Here is a 25,238-nt window from a genome sequence, read left to right on the forward strand (position 1 = left end):
AGAGACAACTGTTACAGAGTCATATACATCAATGTGATGCACCTGGTCCACGGCAGGTGTCATCCCTCAATGCACAGCACAGTGATACAAACCCAGAGGTGATGGTGTTATCATCTGTTGCCAATATATTGAGTGGCAGGAGAGCAATGGCTTTCCTGTTCATGTCACTGCTATCATAAGAGCAAAGACCTCTCTAAATAGCACAGCAGTGTTCAGTAATTATGATCTCTTAAGAAAAGTTAAACAGCATTTCAAGGACATAGGGTCTCCTAAGAAGGGGATCAGATCTGTGAGGAGCAATTGTGGAATGCCACTGTTACTGTCCTCCCCACCCCAATGCCTTTGGCACCATGGTGCAATTTGTATCTGTATGACAAGGAAAGAACACAAGTTGGGACCCAGGGTGGCCTTGCAGATCAGCAAGGCAACAGTAAAATGAGATCTTTATTGTAAGTGAAAGAAAACAGAGATCAAGAAAGCATCAGCCCAGCTGTGCACCCACTTTGGTTGCAGTTAGGAGGAATCTGACAACAAACTCTGCAAGACAGAATTGTAGTCGTGAATACTTACTACTCTGTCAAGATTAAAGAGTTCCAGGAAAAGTCCCACTTCCTATCTACACACTTAAATAAATAAGATAGTGCATCCCTGTGGAAAGACAGAATCACAGAATGGTTTAGGTTGGAAGGGACATTGAAGATCACCTAGTTCCAAACCCCCTGCATGGGGAGGGACACCTTCCACTAGCCCAGGTTGCTCCAAGCCCCATCCAGCCTGGCCTTGAACACTTCCAGGGAGGGAGCAGCCACAGCTTCCATAGGCAACATGTGCCAGTGTCTCACCAGCTTCACAGGAAAGAATTTTTTCCAAATGCCTAGCCTAAATCTCCCCTCTTCAAAACTGACCTATAACTGGGGCCAAACTGGACCCTATAAGACAGAAGACTGTGAGGTATTTTTTGAGAAAGTAAAAGAGCTGGAAGGACACAGCAAGGAAAAAAGGACATGTATCTCAGGCAAGAGTGACCTAAGCCAAATGGCTCTAGTTCTGTTCATCATGTTTTGTTTTGGATTCTCTTTGTGGCTGTGCAGTCCTGGCAAGTTGGGTAAGCAGAAAATCCTGCTTGCCTAATTTTTTTTTATTTATTTTTTTTTATTAAAAAAAAATAAAAAACCCAGCCAGCATGGGTTTAGGAAGGGCAGGTCCTGTCTGACCAACCTGATCTCCTTTTATGATCAGGTGACCCGCCTGGTGGATGAGGGGAAGGCTGTGGATGTGATCTACCTGGACTTCAGCAAGGCCTTTGACACTGTCTCCCACAGCATTCTCCTGAAAAAGCTGTCAGCCCACAGCTTGGACAGGGGCATCTGTGCTGGGTTAGGAACTGGCTGGAGGGCCGGGCTCAGAGAGTGGTGCTGAACAGGGCTGCATCCAGTTGGCGGCCGGTCGCTAGTGGTGTCCCCCAGGGATCAGTGTTGGGCCCAGTTCTGTTTAATATCTTTATTGATGATTTAGATGAGGGGATTGAGTCCATCATCAGCAAATTTGCAGATGACACTAAGCTGGGGGGGAGTGTGGATCAGCTGGAAGGCAGGAGGGCTCTGCAGAGGGACCTGGACAGATTGGAGAGTTGGGCTGATTCCAATGGGATGAGGTTCAACAATCCAAATGCCGGGTCCTGCACTTTGGCCACAACAACCCCATGGGGAGCTCCAGGCTGGGCACAGAGTGGTTGGAGAGCAGCCAGACAGAAAGGGACCTGGGAGTCTGGATTGACAGGAAGCTGAACATGAGCCAGCAGTGTGCCCAGGTGGCCAAGAAGGCCAATGGCATCCTGGGCTGGCTCAGGAACAGCGTGGCCAGCAGGTCCAAGGAAGTGATTCTGCCCCTGTACTCAGCTCTGGTGAGGCCACAGCTCAAGTACTGTGTCCAGTTCTTGGCCCCTCAGTTCACGAAGGATATTGAGGTCCTGGAACAGGTCCAAAGGAGGGCAACCAGGCTGGTGAAAGGACTCGAGCACAGACCCTATGAGGAGAGGCTGAGGGAGCTGGGGCTGTTCAGCCTGGAGAAGAGGAGGCTCAGAGGAGACCTCATCACTCTCTACAACTACCTGAAAGGAGGTTGGAGCCGGGTGGGGGTTGGTCTCTTTTCCCAGGCAACCCTCAGCAAGACAAGAGGGCACGGTCTCAAGTTGTGCCGGGGGAGGTTCAGGTTGGACATTAGAAAGAATTTCTTTACTGAGAGGGTGATCAGACATTGGAATGGGCTGCCCCGGGAAGTGGTGGATTCTCCGTCCCTGGAGATATTTAAAAAGAGACTGGATGTGGCACTCAGTGCCATGGTCTAGTAACTGCAGCAATAGTGGATCAGGGGTTGGACTTGATGATCTCTGAGGTCCCTTCCAACCCAGCCAATTCTATGATTCTGTGATTCTCTTCAGCTACTTCTTTAAGATTATTTTTTTGTCAGTTCTGTGCATTTTCTTTTTAATTTGCACTGTCACCTTGGAGACATGATCTGTAAATTCAGTACCTGCAAAGCTGGGACTGCACATGTGCATGCAGGTGTGATCACGTTCCTGGGATTCACTTTTTTTATATAGAGTAACAGACGGCCTGTGCTTGGGAGCAGGACTCAGGGCAGCAATTGAAAAAATGGTTTTGGAGCCTATCCAGATCAAAGTGACTGAGTAGAGGGGTGCATTGGTGGAGGCTCAGCTAGGAGAGCTCTGTCAGGGCAGGGTCACCATTGCTTTCCTGAAGTAAATGCCATGGTGGTTACCAGGCCAGCTCCTGAGGTGACCACAGTACTCTCAAACACAGCTGCTGGAAACAGTAGGAGTATAGGGGAGACTTTGGGACTGTCCCAGAAGGACACAGGCAGCCTGGCACAGTGTTTGGTGTGAGATGTATATATACATTCAGTGACAGAGTCAGGGGCACACGGGTCTTGCCTTTGTCCATGACTTGTCCCATTCCTAAGCTTTGAGCACAAAGAGGGGAATATCCTCAGTTTGTGGTAGCTGCATGCTGTGAAGCTGATGCTGTCAGGGTTACTACAGCCAGCAGTAGTGGAAGAAAGGGGAAGAGTGCTGATAAAACCCCAAACGTATCCCAAGCACATAAAAGATCACCTGGAACTGACACCAGGGGATCCTGTCAGTGTTAGACCAATTTTTGGTGGGTAAAACATGCGTTTGGAAGCTGGCAGCCTGTTGAGCAGATAAATTCTTGCTCACACAGCCTAGCAGCAGTCATATATTTAACTGAAACCACAAATACATACACTGAGTGCAAGTGCAAGATAGATGAGTCTTGGGAGACAGTGAAATGTGCAGCCTCCCAGGGCACACTCGGCAGCAGCGTGCAGGAGGAATGTAGCCCTGCCAACCTCCCCTAGATCACAGGGGCTCTCTGCCCCATTGCAACCCCACATAAACCAACCTCCTGTTATCATAAGACTGGCTTGCACTCACCACATGGCACACACAAGACTTCTCACAGTGGCAGGGAAACAGAGAATAATCTCCCCAAGCCTGGAGAAAATGCCTGCGGTGCCAGGCAGGGCACAGCTTGGCTGTGCTGGCAGTGACTGGACAGGTCTGTAAGAATATAAAGCATGATGTAAAGGATGTGGTGCCCATTTTTGTTGTCTGAGTTGACAGTGGCAGGAAGGAATATTCTGAAAAAAACTTTTTTGCAGAAATGTGCTGGCATGTGGGAAAGGGTATGGCCTGGTGGCACATCTGGCCAGATGCTGCAATCGCCCACTCTGGGGTGAGCAGGGCTGGGACATGGCACAGCACTGCTGCTTCTTGCTCATCAGTAGCCCTGGGCTTCTCATTTTCTTTTGGACCAAATGATGTGTTCTGTTCAGTCATAATCCCCTTTTATTTAATTTGCATTTTCTTTTGCTGACTTTATTCCAGCAACCATAACATGTTCTTGAATGTCCTGTGGGTGTAGCTGGGTCTGACTCTAATACTGGAGGCTTCCTGCAACCCCTTGCATTGGGGAAGGGCAGAAGTCTTTCCACTTTTCAAGTGTTTTTATGACAGGGAGCTTCCTTCCTGGGAGTGGTGTTCCACTTCCTTTTTCTTGGAGGAAGGCTAACTTCTCCAACACATCTCTCTCCTGACAGTTTGGAAGCACTCAGCTGAGCCTGGCATTTCAGGCAGTGTTTAATGCCCAGCCTCCTCTTTGCATCTACTGAAGGTGCCTGATCCCTTTCTGCTTCTCCTGGAGGTGGGACACTTTGTTTTGGCCATTTGGAAGGTGAAGTGACAACTGTAGATGAGCTTTATTTATTCTATCCATGAAGCTTATCTGTATTCATGAAGCTCCTTCATTGATATCCTTGGCTCCCAGCACTAGGAGCAGTAACTTGTCCTTTAAAATGATAATAATCCCAAGCAAACTCCCTACAGAAACAAATCTTGTCTTTGCTTTGCCTTTGACTTCACAAATGATCTCTTGTATTTCTCCTGAAGTGCTTGATACTCCTGCACCAATGGGTGGAAGGGTAATGTTCTGGGGCCAGTTGGTCTCTGGTTGTGGGCATGGAGGTAGCTGGAGCACAGTGACTGGGACAGCACGAGACAGGACCCAGCTGCTGAGACGGTCTTGAGAAATCCCCCATGGTGGTGCTACAAGGACAGACTGGGGAGTCCTTTTGGTGCTCGGAGCCCTGTGAGATGCTGTCAGACCATGGGTGAAAAGCAGAGACTGGGATCCAATAATTTACTCTGCTCCCCTCTCCTCTGACAGGTGTCAAGCTCAAGGCCCCAGCTGAGGAGCAGTAGGAAGGTGCAGATTTCTACCTCTGCTTGCCAAAATGCCACTGGCCCTGGCTCAGGGTGTGTATCAGTGACTGCTGCTGTGGGCGCTGCCGGGACAAACCCCTGTCAGACGCCAGCTCCGCGATGCCTGGTGTGAAGCTGGGGCCGCTGAACCAAAAACCAGTGGAGGCTGTGCGTGCCCCGGTGCTGAGGGTGGCACAGCCGGCACCATTGGGCTGTGCGGTGCCGGATGGTCTGAGCCCGCGGGCCCGCAGGAGAGGGCGCTGGTGGCTCAGGCTGCGCTGCAGACAATGAACCGCGCAGCGCAGGGAATAACCGGCAGGAAACAAACAGCAGGGATTCACCTCCCAGCTGAGAGATTTCATGCTTTAAAGAGGGGGACCGTGACAGAAAATTCACGTGAAACCACCCGAAGAGGGCAGGGAACAGATCATCTCTAACTATTTGTGAGAAGCAGAGATACTGGGAAGTACCAGATTGTATTTAGTGCCAAGATCTCTGTTTGCCTTGGAGGGGGTTTTTGGTGGATTACTGTGCTTTCAAGTTGTCCTGGTTACAGCGAAGACAGAAGCAATTTTCTCTGGACAAATCTGTCATGGTTTAAGGCTGGGCTGGCTATTGAGGAGACAACATTGAGTTCAGCTGCTGCTCACCAGAAAGTATTGGTGGGTTTTGTTTCCTGCAATCAGGTATTTTTTTCCCCTTCTGCTGTTTTGGCTGTGCTCACAAAATACCCAGTCCTAAAGGCTCCCAGTAGGAAGGGATGTTAGAAGTGGTCCAAATCCACATTGGAAAAGGTGCATCATGTCACAGGCATTTGTTCTCTTTCCATTTCCATGGAAACATTCTAGCCTGGACTCTGATGGAGTCAGGCAGAGCTGCCTGGCCCTCCAACCTGGCAGGATCTAGGGGACTTTCTCCAGGAGGAGCTGCTGGTGACCGCTCACAAAATGTGGTTTGTTCTCATCATGTTTGGAGAGACCAGATAACCTGGCCTTCTAGAATAACAGCGCCTGATACAATGCAGCAAAAACAACAGCCAGGACAAATTTTTGACTCCCAACTTTCCCCTTCCCTCCTATCCTTCCACATCCCATTGCCACATCCAGTCCCTCTGCAAAAACAGCTTACACCACGGGCTACAGTTTTGAATTTCCTGAGGAGTAGAAGGGGGGGAGAGCACATCTTATGGGGACTGACAGGTTTTTTTTGTTCTATGTCAGTCCTTTTATTAACCCCCTGCTAGATCATTCCCTCTCTCTGCTTAGCTGCCCCTGCTGTGTTAGTGATGAGAGCGTTGGTAGCAGCAGGGCTGCCGTGGGAGATTATGGGGATCCCGCCGGCCGGGAGCAGCGGGTTGGGCGGTGTGTGCACACAGATTGCTTGCTGCAGCTTTGCCTCCATCTGCCCTCACTCGCCTCCAGACCATTTATTATCCCTGCAGCAACAGCAGTTGTGTGTCTGATCCCCTTGCAGCCACCCTGGATCTCCACATTGGTGGGTTTGCTGTCCCACCTGAGAAGGTGGAAGTGGGTGAGCTGCGGGGGTTCAGTGGGAGGTGGCGTGTGGGGCACTGGTGGGAAGGTGGTGAAGGACAGAGCATCATCCACTGTTCCACTCTCTACTGTCTTTCAGCTTCGGCCTTCCCCTTTTATTTATTGTACATCTTTGGCACAAGCAAGTGTTCCCACTTAGTAATCTGGTTTGGCTCCTCTTCTGTATCCAGGGCTTCCATAAAGCATTTGACCCAGGTGTGGGACTGAAAAATTTATGGGAACAAGCTAGATCTCTCTGGGCAGTTGTTGCCTTTTCCTTTTGGATCAGATTGATGTTGGTGGCTGATTATTCAAGCAAATTATTTTGGGATGTATGCACAAGTTCGCTTACTTCCTCCCTGCTTCCCTCCCACATTGCTAGAAATTTAAAAATATCACCCTAATGTAGTGTGCCCTGCAATAATTATCCCTTGGGCCAGTCCTGAACCTCTCAATCTACAATCAATACCTTCATCTGTCAGCCATGGTTAATTAAATGGAATCCCACTTTCAGAGCTTTGATTAATATCACCCCAGAACAGCTTACTGGGTGTTATAATGTGATGCTAATACTGTCCTCGAGTAAAAGGGAGGAGCTGACTGATACAGCAAGCCCCAGCTTCATTTAAAATCCAGGAGATAGAGGGACTCTCATTGTAGAGGCAATAGCTAAGTAGATGGGGCTGGATTCTCCTCTAGAGCCTGACTGCTTCCTATGGGGAAGTAATGCTGCTAGAATCAAAGATGGGAGCAAGGGTGCTCCTCTGTCTGAGGAAGGAAAGATGAGTTAGGCCTGGCATGATCATTTTGTTGTCTGTGCTGTCTGGGTGTGTGTGTTCTGTTTTACTGAGGTGTCTTTTTTTTTTTTTTTTTTGCCCAGTGGTTGCAGTTTTGGAATTTGATACAGTTCTGAATGGTAATTCAATACCCAAAAGCTGTTCTGATCTTCCTGGCTCTGGTCTGTTGTGGTCCAAGCCAGAACTCCAGAGTTCTGGAGCTCCAGCTGTAGCAAAGCTCTTAAAAACAACAAAATTGTTTTACTTGATATTCCTCTGACTCTTTTAATAACCCTCTATTCTACACACTCAGTGGTAAAAGCAAAGAGGGATGTTAGGCCAAACCATGCAAAGCAGGGTCTGGATCCAAGATTCATGGCTTCCTCTCCTCTTTGCTGTCTTCCTCTGATAGGAAGGGAGATCAGATCTGAAAGGGGTGATTTGAATCTCTGCCAGGCCTTAAACCTGAGAGCCCATAGCCTTTTTGCTGATGCCGACCACATGTCTCAGCCAGACAGCATCCTTTATGAGGATTTCTGCCTTCATATTCTTATTAAACTCTGATTCATAGTCAGGTTCTCTCTTTCCTGGATGTCTGTCCTTTGTACCTTCACCCTCAGGACTTCAAAAGCCTCAGATCCAACATCTAGGAGTCTGAGGGCAGCTTGCTGCTATCTGCAGAGGGCAGGCAGCTCAGCAAATCTTCACGTGATAAGAGACAATGATTTCCAACTTAAAGCCACCTGGAAGAAAGTGGAGCTGATGATGTTGCTGAGAGTCATGACCCCAGGACTGGGAACAGCAAATCTAATGATGCTTGAGCTCCCTGGCAGTACTCAGTGTCCAGTTTCATCAGTGCAACTACCTGGGGGTTTCCAGGACGTCTTCCAAATGATAGATGTGTTGTGTTTTCTGCCCTTGTAGGACAAATGACTTTAGAGCTGTAATCAAAGGGGAATAGGGAAGCTGTGTAGGTCAGCTCAGGATTTGTGCTGCGTGTTAGAGGAGAGCACGGTGTTTGTACAGTACAAGCAGGAGCTTGTTCTCTGTGCTGGAACTGTAAGGCTTGGCCTTCTCAGCAAAACTGGCACTTCAGTGGTACATAACAGAGAGGGGAAGCAGTAGATAGGTAAAACCTTCCACTCTGCCCGGCTATGCTGAGCAGGGGCTGGAGCCCAGAACTGCAGTGGTGTTGCTGGAGGGAGCTGCAGAGCTGAGTTCAGCCTGGAAAGGCACCCGTCCCAGAGCTGCTGGAACTTCAAAGTTCATTCCAGTTCAGTGAGGCAAGTGGTGCTCTTATGCTGGCTGTCCACACAGACAGAGTTCTCATATTTGAGCTGTACCAGTGTGCCTGTTTGCATCCAGAAATTATTAAAGCTGGAATATTTGCTAGGCAAATTGCCTAAATTTGATAGGATGTTCAGTGTGCTGGTCAGTAGGTCTGCCTTGCTGAGAGAGCTCTCTGAGAATTTCAGTGGCTTTGCAGGGAGGGAAAGCCAAGATTTGAAACTTGCAAAATAAATAAGTAATTGGGGTTCTGCTGCCTGCTGCTTCCAAAACCCCATTCTTGCCTTTTGCTGAAGATCAGAATGATACCCAGGATGTTACTTCACTTGCACTTCAGCTTGTAAATAGCCAAGTCTCAGAGATCAGAATCATTTTAGATATGTGCAAGCCAAAAATGCCAATTTCTCTGCTACCCACCTAAGAAAATTGAGCAGTGGGGCTTTGTAATAGAGCAGTAAAGCCCAGTGCCTTTGTGGGTGAGAACTGTTAGCCTTGGGTTCATTGCAAGACAGAGGAACAAAGGCTGCTTTGCTTTCATCAGCCACTTGACAAGTACAGACCCCCCCCCCCCACATGCCCAGTGTGAGGCTCTGCTGGGGAGGCTTTACAGCCAGCAGAAAATTACACACAAGGTATAGATGAGAAAATTTGTATCTCTGCATTTGAGTGCTGTGCTGGGGATGACATCACTGTTAGCCAATCAGCAAGCTCCCTTTGTGTCTGGCTTTCTAATAAAAGCCACTTCATCAGAGTAATTTGCAATAATAATTTATTCACCTTCTAGGAACGACACCACCTGACTCTTAACAGCTGGAGGGAGTGAGCACGCAAAGGTCTCAAGCCCCAGACACTGTAGCTGTGCCCTGAACAAGTGCATCTCCAGCACTGACTTGGTAAGAGTTGTGTTCAAGTTGCAGATAATATAAGTGATCATTTGTGTTAATTAATTACACCATGACTGAACACTCCGAAAGGTGCTCAGCTCTGCAGGCACACAGAGCAGCAGGAAAACAGGCTCTGATAGGGATTGGAGCACTGGGGCCACATAACTGAGCTCAGCAAACCTGGGTGGGGTGTGGTAGGGTCTCCTTGCTCTGCAAGGGACAAGGTGCTGCCTTGCGTGGAAATTAGGAAGAATTTGCCCTTTTTCAATTTGGAGCTTTCCTGAACTGAGGAGCTTGGAACATCGCTCCAGAGGCACAGAGAGAGTGAGGTCCCAAAGTGTTGTGTGCCATTCAGTTGCCCAGGGAGGATCTCAGCAGCCAGGAATGTCATGGGTATGGCCTCTCGCAAGCAGATGCTGGTAGTCAGCCCAAGGACCTCCAGACAGACACATCAATATCACCATCAGGACACTGAAACAGGTAATGGAGATCTCGGTTGAAAGTGCAGCTGGGTTGAAAACCAAACAGCTGTTGGGTGGCAGAGTGAAAGGGTTATTCTCACAGCATGCAGGCAGCAGCCCTCCTCTCTGGCCATGCTGTCAGCATTGCTGCCTCAGGGTCACCTGAGTGTCCCCACAGCCTTTGGAGATTTTGAAATTAAAAGAACCAAATCCAAATTATTCCACAAGAGGGATTAATGTCCTCTGTAAATCCTGCAAGTACATTCAGGTAGTATCTCTATCAGGGGTTACTCCAGTAGTTTCCCCATATCCTGTATGCCTCATTGATCCTGGACAGGAGGACTGTTTGGCATAATGAATAACCCACCCTTTACCTTTCCCTTGATGAAGTGCTGAGCCAGCAGTCCATACTGCACTGATGATGTCTACTAGGGTTCAGCTTGGAGGAGCTTCTTGAGGGGGTGCAACCTTGCTAGCTTCTTGGAAGGCTACCAAGGACCAGACCCTGTGCCTATGTGGCTCTTGGAGTGGTGGGGAGTATGAGGAACCACAAGCTCTGTGAATAAGGGGTAGAGATGAACATGTATTCCTCTGGGGATCCCAAGTTAATCTGCTCTAGATATGCTCTACTAGAATGCATTACCCTCTGTGTGATAGCAAGCCTGGGGAGCCCTAAGGGTTTTTGGTAAGAGTGGGATGGGTATGGCCCCTTTCTGAATCCGGGCTTTCCAGATTTGCCATTGAAGTCCCTCTCTGGGGTTCAGGTGTTTCCAGGACTATCTGATGCAACCAGGAGACCCTGGCTGCACCCCAGCTGTGGGTACAGCAGACTGCTAATGAAGTGTGTACCTCTTGATACAGTGTGAGAGGCCCTGTACTGTAATGAGCAGTCTCACTGACATGCTGACCACAGGGACATCTGAGCACTGGAGGTGCCCTTCCAGTGGCAAGGCACTGGGGGCTTCATAAAGTATTTTACTGTTAGGATCCTGGCCTGCATCAGCAATAGGGTGGCCAGGAGGACTAGGAAAGTGATTGTCCCCCTGTACTTGGTATTGGTGAGGCTGCACCTTGAGTGCTGTGTTCAGTATTAGGCCCCTCATTACAATAGAAGGTCATATGGAGCGTGTCCAGAGAAGGGCAACAAAGGTGTTGAAGAGTCTGGAGCACAAGTCTCAATGAGGAGCAGTGGAGGGAATTTGGATTGTTTAGTCTGAAGAAGAGGAGGCCGAGGGGAGACCTTTTTGCTCTCTACAGCTACCTGAAAGGAAGTTGTAGTGAGGTGGGGATCAATCTCTTCTTCCACAGAACTTTTGGTAGGACAAGAGGAAATGGCCTCAAGTTGCATCAGGGGAGGTTCCCATTGAATATTAGGGAAAATTTCTTCCCTGAAAAAGTGGTCAGGCATTGGAACAGGCTGCCCAGGAAAGTGGTGGAGTCACCATCCTTGGAGGTGGTCAAAATGGACGGATATAGACGTATGGATGTGTCACTTCAGGACATGGTTTAGTTGGTTGGCATGGTGGTGTTGAGTTGGTGGTTGGAACTGATGATCTTAGAGGTCTTTTTCCAACCTTAATGATTCTATGATTTTCACCCATTTATTTGGCTGAGTTGCACTCATTCTGTGTAAAGCAATTCTTAAGCTGGAGAAGCAAAGCAGAGGAAACTGTGGAGAGTAGGAGACTGGGGTGTTGTACCCAGCCTGTGTCTGTAGGACCCTTTGAAGTGTTCATTGACTTACTTTGCAACTACATTCCTAGCCTCAAATGAGTGCAATCAGAGGTGACAGAACTCCAGAGCAGAAGAGTTTATAACATGTTTTCTTAAGAATTGCTTGTCATATCTGAAGGGAAAATGGAGGGGTAACATGAACATACACAAAGCTTGGGAATAATGGCTATTACTGTGCAAAGAGATGGCTCTCAGAGTCTGGAGTGATCTGATGAAGTCTTGTAGCAGAAATATGGAAGAAGCTTTGCAGACTCAAGACTCTTTGTAAATGAAGCTACTAAAAAAAAAATAAATTATAAATTGCCAGGGCAGGCAAGCAGGCAGTCTGGAGAGACTAGACCACCTTGTCCTGACTTAACTCTGTTTCGTGGAGCCTGGCTTTCAAATAACTTTAGTGACTCACTCCCTGGAACCAGCTCACTTTACTTTGCTGTTGGGGGTTTTGCTAGAAGGAGATGTTCCTGCTGTCATATCACCTGGCAGTCAGCAAGGGACATTTCCTGAGAAGTTGGCATTTACTGTCTGGCAAAGATGAGAGGGAGACAAACACTTTTTGGCATGGTTCATTTATGAATCAGGGCCACGTGGTATCTTACTTCCATCACGGTTTGTGTACCTTCAGCCTAAAAGGACTTTGCCTTTGTTGTGCACATGCAGACAGAAGCTAGAATCACGTCTGGACCCTTTACTTAAGGGTTAAGTGTTTCTGCTCCATCGACTTGGCTAGGCATTTCCAGATTGTAAACCATCTGACATGTTCGTATTCTCAGATTAGGCAGCAGCAAAGTTACTTAAACCAGGTTTAAGTGCCAGAATAGGACCTCTTAATACAGTCCTTTTGTTCCTGTTACAACTGTCTCATTGCAAGGGAACCCCCACCCATCTTCCCCCCACTCTGCCTGGAGCTTGCTGGACTTGCTAAGAACCATTCTGTGGCTGGGAATGAAGGGTTGGTTGTTGGTTTTTTTCCCCTCCTCTTTGCTGTCTTGGGCTCTAATGCTTACTGCATAACACCTGCAAAACCCCCTCTGTAAATTGCATGAATCCCTTCCTGACAAATGAGAGGCCATTGCCAGTGACAAGTTAACCTGGACGTTCTCCACATGCAGCCTTGTGCTTTCCAGCCAGGCTCTCAGGTAAATGGGCAATTTCAGAAGGCAGCAGTGTCTGGCCAGCTGGACGTGCCATCTAGGGTCAATTGTGACATTCAGGATCCCACTGCTCCTGTCCCTGCACATCACAAACACGAGCTCTGTCTCTTCCAGCACCTGGGTAGCAGCTGAGCAATGCTGGATGGGCTCAGTTTTCCAACACAGCTCCCTGCCAGCCAGAGCTGTGTCCTTCTCTTTTCCTGTCTATGGCTACTGACAAGGTGTTTTGCTCTCTTCAGGTTTGGTGGTGACCTTGTAGCTCTCTCTGGGTGAATTTCACTGCCCCTTCTTGCAATAGAGCTGCTAGCAGCTCCAGTGAAAATACAGCCCCTAACTACTCAAAAGTTTCTCTTCTCTATGGGGAAGCCCTGACTGCCAGCTGAGATCTCTGCAGCTGCAAGAGCCAGGCTTGGGCCTGCTTTCACAGGCAGCTCCAGGGAAACTGAGGCAGGAATTCACCCTTGGAGAACTGGGGCTTGGCAGCTTCCCAGGCCCTTTCTCGGTTTCTTATTGGCAGCTGGTATGACACATTTGCCCCAAAGGGACAGAGCAGCCAGTGGAGGTATGTTTATTCTCCTCTTCCCACAGAGTAGTACAGGGTTGCCCCCACAGTGGTGTGTCTAAGGCTGAGCCTGTGCTGGTTGACAATCTTGTTTAAATATTGCCAACTACTGTAACTGCTCCATCCTTGGCCTTTTGCCTAGCCCTCCTCTTTTTCTCCTCTATGTCCCCTCTATGCATGACCTTATTTACAATTTTTGCCTCTTTAATCTCCTGGTGATGAGTCACAGAGTGATCACTCTCCTCCTTGCCTGCCCAAATTAATTCGCAGTCTGTCTTTCTGACAGCTTTTCATGGACATCCACTTATTGGCTTCAACTCAAAGTGGAGTTGTAAATCTTCTCGTGCTTGCTCTTTCCTGCTAACTTTCTTGATCTCTGTTTCCTACCATCTGCCCAACCCCTTGGTCCTCTTTGGCTTGACCTCTCTCTAAGTACCCAAATCTGGGCCCTGCTGTAATCTAGCTGGTTCTTCCTCAAGAATAGCTCTAAGATCAAGCTCCTGCTCCTGGCAACCCTGCTGAAATCCCAATTTTTCTGAGCCATCACATTTCTACCACACTTATCCCTTCTGTGCAGAGTACCACACACCCTTATCATCAGGATTTTCACTGGCAACCTCTGACAGTGCAGTGTTAAAAGAGTCCTGCAGAGTATGTCTTGCTGATTCTGTAATCATCTCCCTCACAGGGACTGTTAAATGCATTTGTGTTCTGCAGAAGGCCTACTCTGGCCCTGCTTCAATTAACCATCTTGTAAAAATTTTCCACAGCAGAGACACAGTCCTACCTGTCCACCAGCCATGCCAGTTCCAGCATGCAGCAGCATCTTTCTCCTGGGTTACTCCCAGGAGCAAGCTGTAAATACTAACAAAGCATTTTCTCCTCCAGGTCCCTCCTAAAAACCACTGTGCTACACTGTGAGCCAACAGCAATGTCCTTGGTGCCTGCAGCTGCTCCCCAGCATCTGCCTGTCTGCCTCTTGGTCCTTCTTCACCTGCCTGTAGTGTCTGGGTGGCCTCTGGGTGTGTTTTTGGGACAGTTTGGAGCATGGGACTGTCCCTGCGCAGCATCCTTGCAGCGTGCTCAGTAGGATGAGGCCATTGTACAGCTTGGAGTGAGGGAGGACAGTGTCATCATCTGGAAGCCTAAATAATTAAGTCTGGTCACGTGGGTTTCTGGGAGCAGTGAACCTGAGATTGTTTTTAGGGCTTGCAAAGCTTCCGTTTCCCAGGCACATTGCTGTTGTGTTGCCTCTGTCAAACGAAGCAACTTTGGCTCTCCTCCTAGGGATTATCTGGGCATGTAAATGACCCAAGACAGATACACTGTCATTTTCTCATGCTGTGATTTTTCTTACAACCCCCTGTGGTACATGACAATAAAATTACCCCTCATGTTCCTTTCCCACAGACAATCTTGCAGGCTTGTCAGTCAGCATCACGTGCACAGTCTTCCATCAATTGCTTCTGGGACCTAGGAGGTGATTTGGGAAGGATCTGTTGTGCTGTCACTCACCGCTTTCTGCCTTTAGCAAGAAGGCTTCTGCTTTCCATGCTCTTCACTCTTGTGCCTGTGTGGCTCTTTGATTACAGTTTGACTCCTCAGGCCTTCAGAATTACAGCTACCTGGTAAGGTTTGCCCACAATCCCAGTGATGTGTTGTTTTCCTGACAAACTCCACACTTTACTTTCTCCCAACTCATGATTAACTGCTATTCCTGATGGACTCTGATTCTGCTGTTGTTGCAGACCTCCTGGTTTTTACCTGGATTTAAGTGTCATTTGAGTCTAAAATACTCCTCACCCTCTCTTTTGCTGTCATCTGATCCTCTGTATTTTTGCTTTAAAATGAGGAAGATTTCAGTAATGAATCCACTTCTCTCTCTCATTTTTGTTCCCACTGACCTTTCTGCACAACATAAAACCAGACCTGTGCCACTGACTCCAGTGAAGAGCCTGGCAGAGCCTGCTGCACCCAACAGCACTTTGTTAACAAGATTCCTGTCTAGAAAACACAAGCAAGCAGCAGAGCTCTGACATGCCAGTGAGGTCTATGTTAAATAAAACCCTTATGCTTTCTCATCTTCCTTCCCAAAAGACTTTGTACATAGACTGAAATGTACAGTCTCAGGGCTGAGTTGGAGCTGGTCAGGCCAGCATCAGAACTCCTCCAAGGCAGGAAGCTTTTAAACCAAATTTGTTTCTCTTCTTCCCGCTCACTGTGCAATGTGGACTTCTGACACTGGAGGAACCAGGAGTAGGGTATCACTTGGCTTCCAGCTCCAAGCCAACAGCCATGCTCTTTTTCCCAGGGCAGCCCCTAATGGTGGGATGCTTTGTGGTCCTGAGCAGTGTCACTGAGGCTTGGAATGCTCCAGGAATCAGCATCTCTAGGAAAACCATGTATTTTGTGAGTGATGTAGTTAGTGAGCAGCTGTGGACACTGGTTACTGAGCATTTTGGTGCACTTGGTAGATACATTTGTCCAGGTTTTTAGAAAAAAGGCAAGCAAGGAGGAAGACAGTGCCTCAGCAGAGATTTCCAGCCCTTTAGCAGGGGATGACTTCTCTAGAGACAGACTTTTTTTTTTCAGTGAGCTCAAATCCCCTGTGCAGACTCTACTTCTAGATCAGGTAACTTTTTAGAGGCCTAGAAAGGTCTGAGCATCTAAGCATAAGCATTAGGAAAAGAGGGCAGACAAGGGAAAGCTGAGGAGGACAGGTTTTCCAAAGTATTGTTCCAAGAAATTCAGTGTACCTGGACCTGCAGAGTATGGTAAGCTTTGTGAAGGACAGGTGTGTTTATTTGCTTTTACTTTGAAGCTCTTTCTCTCAGAATATGTAAACTTTGCTTTACGAATGCTGTGGTAGCACTGCATACCCTGCCAAGCTCTTGGCAGGCAGAATGGCTGTGAGGTCTTGGGAACTGGGTCTAACAGAAGTAATGGCTTGTAGATTAAAAGTAAAGATGATGCACTGCTCAGGAGTGGAGGGCTTAGTGGAGAAGGTGTCCAGATGGGCAAAAAGCTTCCTGGCCACAGGATGCAGCTCTGTCCCCCCCTGCCTGATGCAGAGAAGTACAAGAAGAGCAAACTCAGAGACCTTTGCAGGGAGCTGTTGAACTCTTCTTCATCCCTCCCAGGTCTGGCAGGTGGATCAAAGCCAAAGAAATGGAGCACAAGTTCATCTTGCTCTTAACTTGGTGCTCTTCCTTCACATTCACAAAGGAAATTACTTCCATTTTGCTGAAGTATTTTTCATATTTTATAATATCAGTAGTGACTTCCTGGTCAGACACTTCAGGAAATTTAATGGCAAGTTGTGCGGAGGGACCTTGGCTTCACCTTCTATCTTCCAGGCTTGCATAAGCTGTCAGACTCATTACTGGCTCGTGCAGCAGCACGGATGTTACCTGGGGGTTAGCAGGGTGGAGTTTTTCTAGGTACTTCTCCTGCCTGAATTCTGGGCAAACAGGGTTCACAAATCCCTATTGGTATAAGCAGAAAATGTCATTATTCTGTTCTGTTATAATCCCAAACTTAAATTTAATTGAGGCAGGTATTTAAATAAAGCAGGTTTTGCTTGAGTAAATATTTTCCAATTTGGAGCCTAATTTATTCACTTAATACACTAAAGCAATTTTTTTCTTTCTTTTTGGTTTACAAAAAAATAATAATGTCTGCACTATTGGGAGCTGTTGTTGGCTTAAGAGGATTTTCCTCCCATCTTAAGGCTTGGTTCAAAGAAAATGTATTCTTGCAATAGGTTTAATGGCATTTAGCTAACACTGTCTTCCTAGCTGCAGTTGGACTGTAATAAGAAAACCTTTGGCTTTTGTTAGACTTGCACATTCTTGGCTGCCAATAATGATTAATCTTTCCTCCCTACAAGATCATCTTATTAGTTGGGTTTGACTTAGGAGCTGCCATTCCCTCTGGAGCTCTGTAAGGGCTTTGTCCCAGAGCAGCTCTGGAGCAGCACAGGTGTGACCTGTGGGGCCTCCTGGTGCCGTCCATCTCTGCCCCTTCATTACTGATCCATGGTGCTTTCCAGACTCCTCTGCACAGGAATGCTCTTCTTGGGCATGACAGAGAATTAATTGCAAGAGGAATTCCATGCATCAGAGTCCTCAGCTGCCTGGTGGGGATGATTGTCTAGACAGCCCGCTCGAGATGGGGAATAGAGGGCAGGCTCCTTTCCATCTCTGACCTCAGGCACACTGCAGAGGGCACTGACCCCCCACCCAGACAATCAGATCCACACCACTGCTGCCCCTCTCCTGTGCTTACAAGCCCTTGCCCGCTGGGCAGTGTCCCCATAACTCAGACCATATCCCAGCCATCCTGGTCTGGGCTCTTCTGCTCGTCTTGCCAAGGCATTGCTGTTTCTGTCCCCTCTTGATACGCAGGGGGAACAGGAATGCAGCCCAAAGGTGTGGGGGGAGGCTGAGAGCCTAGGGCTGGTCTGGGTAGATGTCTGCAAAAGCCTCAGAGCGGATCATTTTGGGGCATTGCCAAACATCTGGGAGCAGACCTTCATGCTGAGAAAATTCGTGTTTTAATTCATGGCCATCTTGGCAGTGCTTTAATGGTCCGTAGTAATAAAAACCCTGGGAACAGGAAGGAAAGAGATGCCTAACTGATTTGAGAGGCACCTTTGCCATTAACAGGACACACAACCCTTCTGATCAGCTTGTCACATCAGGCCTAAGTGAATTTGTGTTAGATGAATTTGCTGTACTCTCTCTCCTCCTTTGCCTGTGGGATCTCTGGGCAAGGTGATCACACCAGAGATGTTGCATAAAGGAGCCTCTTCCTGTGCTCTAAAAGGCAGCTGGTTCTAGGGCAGCTCATTGTGAGAAGTGATCTCCAGTACCAACAATGAAAACTGAAGTGGGAAGTGTGTGAGCCATTGAGGCTGGTACCTGGAGCTCCTTTTAGAAAGCCTTTGCAAACAAACATGAGAGGGCAGGGCTGGTTTTTTACATCCATCAGAGCCCTGCTGGTTGCTGAAGAAAAGACCCTTTTGGACAATGGTTTTCAGCACTGAGAGCTGTAGAACTGGACCTAACACAGCCTTGCTCCAGGCACGGGCAAGGACAAACCATGTTCAGCATCATTTCAGAAACAAAGGTTAAGTGTTGGACTGGTCCAAGCAGGTTTTATGAGCAGCCCAAACAAGTCCATATTGGGTGCAAGGCGGGAGCGTAAATGCTTTCTGGAAAAGAGAATTTATTCACTTTCCACTTTCTAAAGGCTTCTGATAAATCACAGCCTGAGGACTCGGAGCCAGAAGCCTCAGTGGCTTTACTGCCCATCTCTCAGTGAAATAATGGGTGGAGAGGTGAGAAGCCACTGCTACAAGAGGCACTGCTGGGCTCTGGTATGCACTGGGTCACCAGAAGGAAGCCAAAAGATGGCAGCATGAATTTCCAGCTACATCTGCCTACCTCCACTGTGGGTTTCTCCAGGCTTAGGCATGGGGGTATATGGGGAATCTGAAGGTGTTTTGTCACTGGAACTGAGACATGTATAGGGCCAACAGAAAAGATTTTGCATAACTCTGATGAAATTCAGCAGTCATTCTGGACTTTTTCCTTCTTAAAAACAAAGTGGCTCAAGTTTTCATTCTGAAGGCCATTTTGTTCTGAAATTTAGCTAGCTGATATTTTTTTACTCCTCAAAATCTTCTGAAACCAAGCCAAAACAAACAAGCAAGAAACCCTAAAATTCTTTTGGGTTGGCCAGCCCTTGTGGTTTGCTCTGAAAAATATTTTTAGATGTGGAGTTTTTTTGCTTCAGCAAAGGAACCTGACAATTTTTTTGTTATGGGTTGACCTGAGAATATTAGTTGATTTTTTGTTGTTTTTTATTTTAGCTCAGTCTTGGAGAGATCCTCCAGATTCCTCTAACATTCCTGCCAGCTGAGATGTTCAGCTCTGTTGCTAAACTGCTCTATCCTCTTCCTGGTAAGGAAAAGGACACAACTGGGCCCTGGGAGACCAACAGGAGGGTGAAGGCAGGAGTGGCTCTGGGGACAGACTCCTCCTGGTGCTATGGTTGGAAGCATGTGTGGATGAACATCGTTTTTCCCCTGCTGGTGGAGCCATGTGGTCTCCTTGCCCCTCTGCCCGCCCTTCAACATGAAATGGGTGAGTGCCCCTGCTTTCTTTTATTTTTAATCATTGTACCTGTGTTTCTTTCTAGCTGCTGGGTCAGGGGTGCCGTATCACGTGTGGGGAGTGTGTTTGCACTGTCCTTGCTGTTCCAGCTGGCTGCCCAGCCTCACATACCTCTTTCAGACACTATTTCTGGGCTCAGAGCATTTAGCACCTTCCTTGACTGAAAGCTGTATTTTCTCACGTCTAGCTCAGCCATTCAAGTAATGTAATGAACCACACTCTGCTCTGGGAGTATGAAGGGGACTGATAAAGGGTATGTTTTACTTTTAACCCTTCCATTTTCTTCAGCCAAAGCCTTTCATGGCCTGGATTTAGCCCCCAGAGTGGCTCGGGCAGTCCTACTGTGTCTGCAGTCTCTGGGTGCCCTGGCGGGGTTTATGGGGCTCATGGGTGTTTGAGCTGAGCCAGCTGTGCTGTGCTGGCACATTGCCTTCTGCACAGCCACTGCAAAGAGGCTTCCACCAGCAGGAAGCAGGGCACATTCAAGGCACACTGAAGCTTTTATTTTAGGCCAGAACTTAAAAATGTTCTCAGTGGCATTTATGAGGCCTCATTTTTAACCGCTCTCAGGACATGGCTGTAGGATAGCAGGAGGCCAGCCTGAGAACCACACACTGTCTCCACCAGATGAGAGTCACAAGACACTTCACATGCATTGGAGAGCCCAGGGGCTTCAGAGGAGGTTCCAGACTAGCTCCTTCAGGTCTGCTTCCTCTGGCACTAGGGGGTCAGCTCACCAGCAGCCCCTGGCCAGCCTCTCCAACCCAGGCATTGCCCTGGAGCCGGAGGTTGCTTGTGCCTGGTGCAGCTGACATGGATACATTGCCTTGTGTCCTAGGCACATGCCAACTCCCTTGGCCTGTGCCTAAGGGAAGCAGTGTTGAGGTCCTGGCAGGCTGGAGGTGTAGGGAGTTTGCTGCCTCTTCTTTTGCCTCGTATGTTTACACCCTTTCCAGACATGCATCAGCTCCGCTCCCACTGGAGCACTGGGAAGAATATGCTCCAGCTGCTGTTCCTCCATGGTTTCTCCCCAGCAATGTAAACAGTTTACAGGAGGCTTTGTAAACAGCGTATTTGTTTAGGTTAGTGTCTCCCCCTCAGCATTTCCTCATTCAGCACAGGAGGGGAATGCTGACCTGCTGGCTGTTGGCCTGTGGTTTGTGTTGTGAGGGGAAAATGGTGACCACCAAGAGGAAGCAGTTGTATACACTCCTGCATTCCCTGTGAGCCTGGTGGATTTGGGGGATCTCATGAGGGTCACATGCAGATGGTTGCCTGGAAATGTTTCTGCAACCAGCAGAGAAGAGAAGAAAGCTCTCATAGCAGTGCCTAGAGCACTGGGAAGCAGATGAAAAATCTTCAAAGATAGGAGCGTCCTTTCAGAACAGCACTCCCTGTTTGGGAAGTCTCAGAAAGTTCTTGACTTCTTGGGGAAGTTGATTGTCTACCCAGGAAAAGGAGTCCAGTAAGTCAGCTTAGCCCTCATCTCATGGGAGTATCTTTTGAAGATGCCTGTTCTCCCTTCAGGGCTCGTCACACAGGGATCCAGCCTGTGCTCATCAGCAGGATGTCAGCTTCCCTCTGCCACCCCTTGCCCTTTTTAGAGGAGCGGAGAAAGGAGAGGATGATTTCTACCTGAACTTCTGCGTCTGCCCCAGAAGCTTTGTCAAACTTGAGCAGTACTGAACTCCCAGGTAAACCTTGGACACATACACATAAGACATGAACAGTTGGAGTGGATGAGGGGAGCTTGAAATAGAGGTTGATGTGCTGAAATGAGGGTCTAGGGGTGGAGGCAGCAGCAAGCAGAAATGTTAAGAACCTGTTAGGAGCTGCTGGGTGAGTGAGGAACATTTCTCAAGGCCCCAGTTATCTCTTGCAACTTTGGTGAATTCAGCCTCCTTCTGCTGGTGAAACGTTGTTGTGAGGAAGCATCTAGGGGTCACAGAGGAGGGAACAAAACCCCAAATGTTAAAGTACACTTCTTGTCTGTTGTTTGTTGGGTTGGTTTTTTTTTTCTGTTGTGCTTAATCCTGAGCAGGTTAAATCTGTGACAGGCCCTCCAGCTGCTACCTCTGTACAGAAACCTTCCCCAGCATCAGGAGGGATAACTATTGCAGGGCAGGTTGGCTGCCCTGGGCTGGGCTGTCAGGAACTGACAGCAGGTTGCTGGGCTGTTTGTTTGCCTCTGTTCCCTGCCAACCTTGAGTTTGACTTTTGAATTTAAACATTGTGAATAGAAAGGATGAGATCTCCAAGTGACATCTTCGGTTTGTTGCCAGGGAGGTCTTGCATCCAGAATACACAGACAGCTCAACAAAGCCAAACACAGGGAGAAGCAATCTGACCCTATTTTCCACAGCATTGGCTTCCCAAGTATCTGGCTGCTGGTTGCAATTCAGAGACAGTTTTGACCTCCTGCATTCACGTGACTGTGGGAGGGATTGGTGACCCACTGTGGCCATGTCCAAATGTTCACCATTATTAGGAAGAAAAGGCCAGGAAGTTCTTCCTGCTTCCCTCAGTGGCATGGACATATGGCACACACCCAGACTGGCCCAGGAGCAAATCAGGAGGGCTGAATTTTTGGCACCTCTGGGTGTTTTAAATACCACATAAAAAACGTTTTCCATCGGGGGATCTGGATGCTCAGCGCAGTCCAGCAGAATCCTGTTGACTTCCTGGTGAGCTTCAGGTGTAAATATTTGAACAAAAAATTATCTCAGCCTTAGAAAATTTAATCCTTCTGTACATAACAAAGTCTGGCTTAAGTCACAAATGAAAATGTGAGTGGTCATTTCAGGTGATTCCCGAGTGGCTGTTGGTCCAGATCAGCTGAGAAAGCAGCGTGTTGTCCACCATGGATGGCAATTGGTTCATCTGGAGGGGCTGGCTGGGCAGCCAGGATTGTTGGGCAGCGTGGAGGCACGTTTGCTGAATTTAATATGGTCTAGAAAAGGGAAGTGTGAGGACTTCAGGTCGTGATGATAGAAGGTGGAAGGCTGTCAGGAGACTTCATATTTTTCTGTTTCTTTGGACTGGGAGTTTGCCTGTAGCTTGGGACCAGTTTTGCTCTAAACCCCAAAACTCAAGCAGGTTTTCAGCTCAGCTGTAGGTACAATCAGCCAGCTCTGCTCAGCTCACTGACCTGCTCTTGGAGGACAGTGAATGTTACAGGAAGAGCTTAGTTCACTCATTCTCTTGCACTCTCACCTTTGTCATGGAAAAGAATGGCGAGGGGGAGGCAGGAAGCTCTTTGGGAATATCTGCCTTCTCTCCACCTCCTGTCTGCCTAATTCCTTCCTGGAGAACTCCGCTACAGCCTGGAATAGGCATGCAGAACTCCCACTCCCAGTGGGAAGAGTTGAGGAGGAAGAAGAGTACAAATTACTGGGGAGAGGCTAAGGTGATGTGTGGATAGAGGGAGAGAGCAGCGTTAGTGGTACAAGAAGGGGAAGAGACAACAGGTCAGGAGTGAGGGGTAAGGAGTCGGGACCAGGGCACAAGCAGAATGTCTCTGCAATTCTGCTCAGAAAAGACATTTTAAGTGTTGATGTTTCTATATGAGAAGGAGCTGACAGCTGCCTCTTGCAGCCCTGGAATGCCTTGAAATCCCACCTTCCTTTACGATAAACAGGTGCCTTGCTCAGTTAGAGCTCATGAGTGGAAACATCTGGAAGCTCCCAGCCTTCACCCCAAATTCACCCTGCTTGTGACACTAGGTCTCAAGAGCAGGAAGGTTGGTTCCTTTTGTATTCCTTCTTTCTTCCAAAGGGAGTGAGTGCAGGTCATTGTGGGGCTGTGCTCCTGTGTTTTGACCTGGGCTAAACCATTCCTGGGAACCCATGGGGGCAAGATGTACTGTCCTGTGGTCCATCTATGCTCTGCTCCCTATTTTTGGCCTTGGCTTTGGCACAGGACCCACTCCTGATGTGTCTTGGGTTCTTTCCATTCCTTCTGGCAGAGGAAGGCTTTGCTCTGCAGAATTTGGCACCTGAAGCAACAGAGTGCTCTTAGCACCAGGGCTCAGGGAAAGAGGGTGGCAGAGCCTTTGGGGGCCTGGGCATCTTCCACCACAAATGCTGCTTCACTCTGCTGTCTGGGTACCCATCTGCAGTGGCCACAGGTCCCCATCTCTAGAATGGCAGAGGGAGCAGCAAAGCTTTTCAGACTCAAGTGAGGCTGAAAAATGCTGCCTTTGGCAGGCACAGAGTGCCTTCCTCCCAGCTGTGCCTCCTGCCCTGCCTCCCGGAGCTAATTCTGCCAATCCTCCTTCCACAGGGACATCAGTGACGGAGCTTGGCTTGTGAGCAGAGCAGTGCCCATGTACTGAGCCCCGTGGGTTTTGTTGCCAGGCCCCGTGACCTTGGTGTGATGAGAGATGGTGAAGGGAGAGTTAGGTGTGGGCTTGCAGGGTGGCTGCCTCAGTGATGGAACCACATAATGGTTTGGGTTGGGAGGGACCTTAAAGATCATCCAGTTCCAACCCCCCTGCATGGGCAGGGACATCTCCCACTGGACCAGTTTGCTCAAGGCCCCTAACCCTAACCTGTCCTTGAACACTTCCAGGAAGGGGGCATCCACAACTTCCCTGGGCAACCTGAGCTAGCGTCTCACCACCCTCATAGGAAGGAACTTTTTCCTAACGTTTAACCTAAATTTCCCCTGTTCAAGTTTTAAGTCATTGCCCTTTGTCCTCTCACTACAATCCTGTGCAAAAAGCCCTACCCCAGTTTTCCTGTAGCCCCCTTCAAATACTAGAATGTTTCTATAAGGTCTCCTCAGAGCCTCCTCTTCTCCAGGCTGAACAATCCCAACTTCCTCAGTCTGGCTTCACAGGGAGGTGCTCCAGCACCCTAATCATTTGGGTGGCTCTCTTTTGGACATGTTCCAGGAGCTCTGTGTCCTTCTTATGTTGGGGACTCCAGAACTGGACACAATACTGCGGGTGGGGTCTACCAATAGCAGAGTCGAAAGGGAGAATCACTCCCTCAACCGCCTGTGTCATGGGGAAGATGACTGTTAATAAACCACACATGATAATACTTTGCAGTGTAGGGAGAGAAGATGAATTATGAGCAGTTATGTGCACAGGGTGTTTCCAAGAGGGTTCAGCTCTCACTCGCAGCCTGCCCTGGGTGAGGGGCTGGGAGCTCATGATGTGTGTGCAGGTGGGCTGATGTCGGGGGCTCTGCTGAGCTCTAACAGTTCCCATTTAGGTTTGACCTTTTGCTGGATATTAAAGCCTTGCTGTGGCTCAGTGAGATGAACGCTGCAGCAAACACAATTCCTCAAGATGAAATATCTCTCCAGTGGGTAATTCCAGCCTCATTTGAGGGCTGTTGTATTATTATTTTTTTCTTTCCCGCTGAATCATTTATTCCTGGTGTCAGGAAGGTGCCGAATGACTTTCCCCACTGGCTTTCAGAGTTTCATTGATTCTTCAACTCCCACTCCTGCAAATCTGCTGGAACAGCAGCCCTTTGCCTCTCCAGTTTTCCCAGGAGGAGGATAAGGAAGGGAAGGGTCTCAGGACTGGAGGAGCTCTCCTCAGTGAACCCATTCACAGCCTGAAGGAGATGCGATCATATTTTAAGCTTCATTATCCAGAGGCAGCACCTTTTAATTTGTAGGTTTTTATCCTTAAATGCCTTTTCAGCACTTGGTGTCTGCATTGGAAGGGCGAAACAGGACACATCAAAACTGCTGTTCTGTGCTGATGGATGGGGACTGGGGTATGATCCCAAGTCTTGGGTCACCCTGAACACCATTTGGAATCTGACACAGGTCATCAAAGGCAGGGCAGGTCCCTGGATGCCTGAGCAGCCTTCAGAAAAGAAAGGACCAGGGTGCATTGCAGCAGCTCCCCCA

At 48.4% G+C, this 25,238-nt stretch overlaps 1 long non-coding RNA gene across 2 annotated transcripts in view; it reads left to right on the plus strand.

Annotated features, from left to right (window-relative positions):
- The window catches only part of LOC139801074 (uncharacterized), a 50,206-nt gene that overhangs the window by 11,062 nt on the left and 13,906 nt on the right, over positions 1–25,238 (plus strand). For both annotated transcript variants that reach the window (XR_011728049.1, XR_011728050.1), the window contains exon 2: positions 19,064–19,337. This is a non-coding gene — a long non-coding RNA (uncharacterized lncRNA). The remainder of the gene's footprint in view (positions 1–19,063; positions 19,338–25,238) is intronic.

The sequence above is a fragment of the Heliangelus exortis genome, chromosome 11, assembly GCF_036169615.1.
Source record: "Heliangelus exortis chromosome 11, bHelExo1.hap1, whole genome shotgun sequence".
NCBI lineage: Eukaryota > Metazoa > Chordata > Aves > Apodiformes > Trochilidae > Heliangelus > Heliangelus exortis.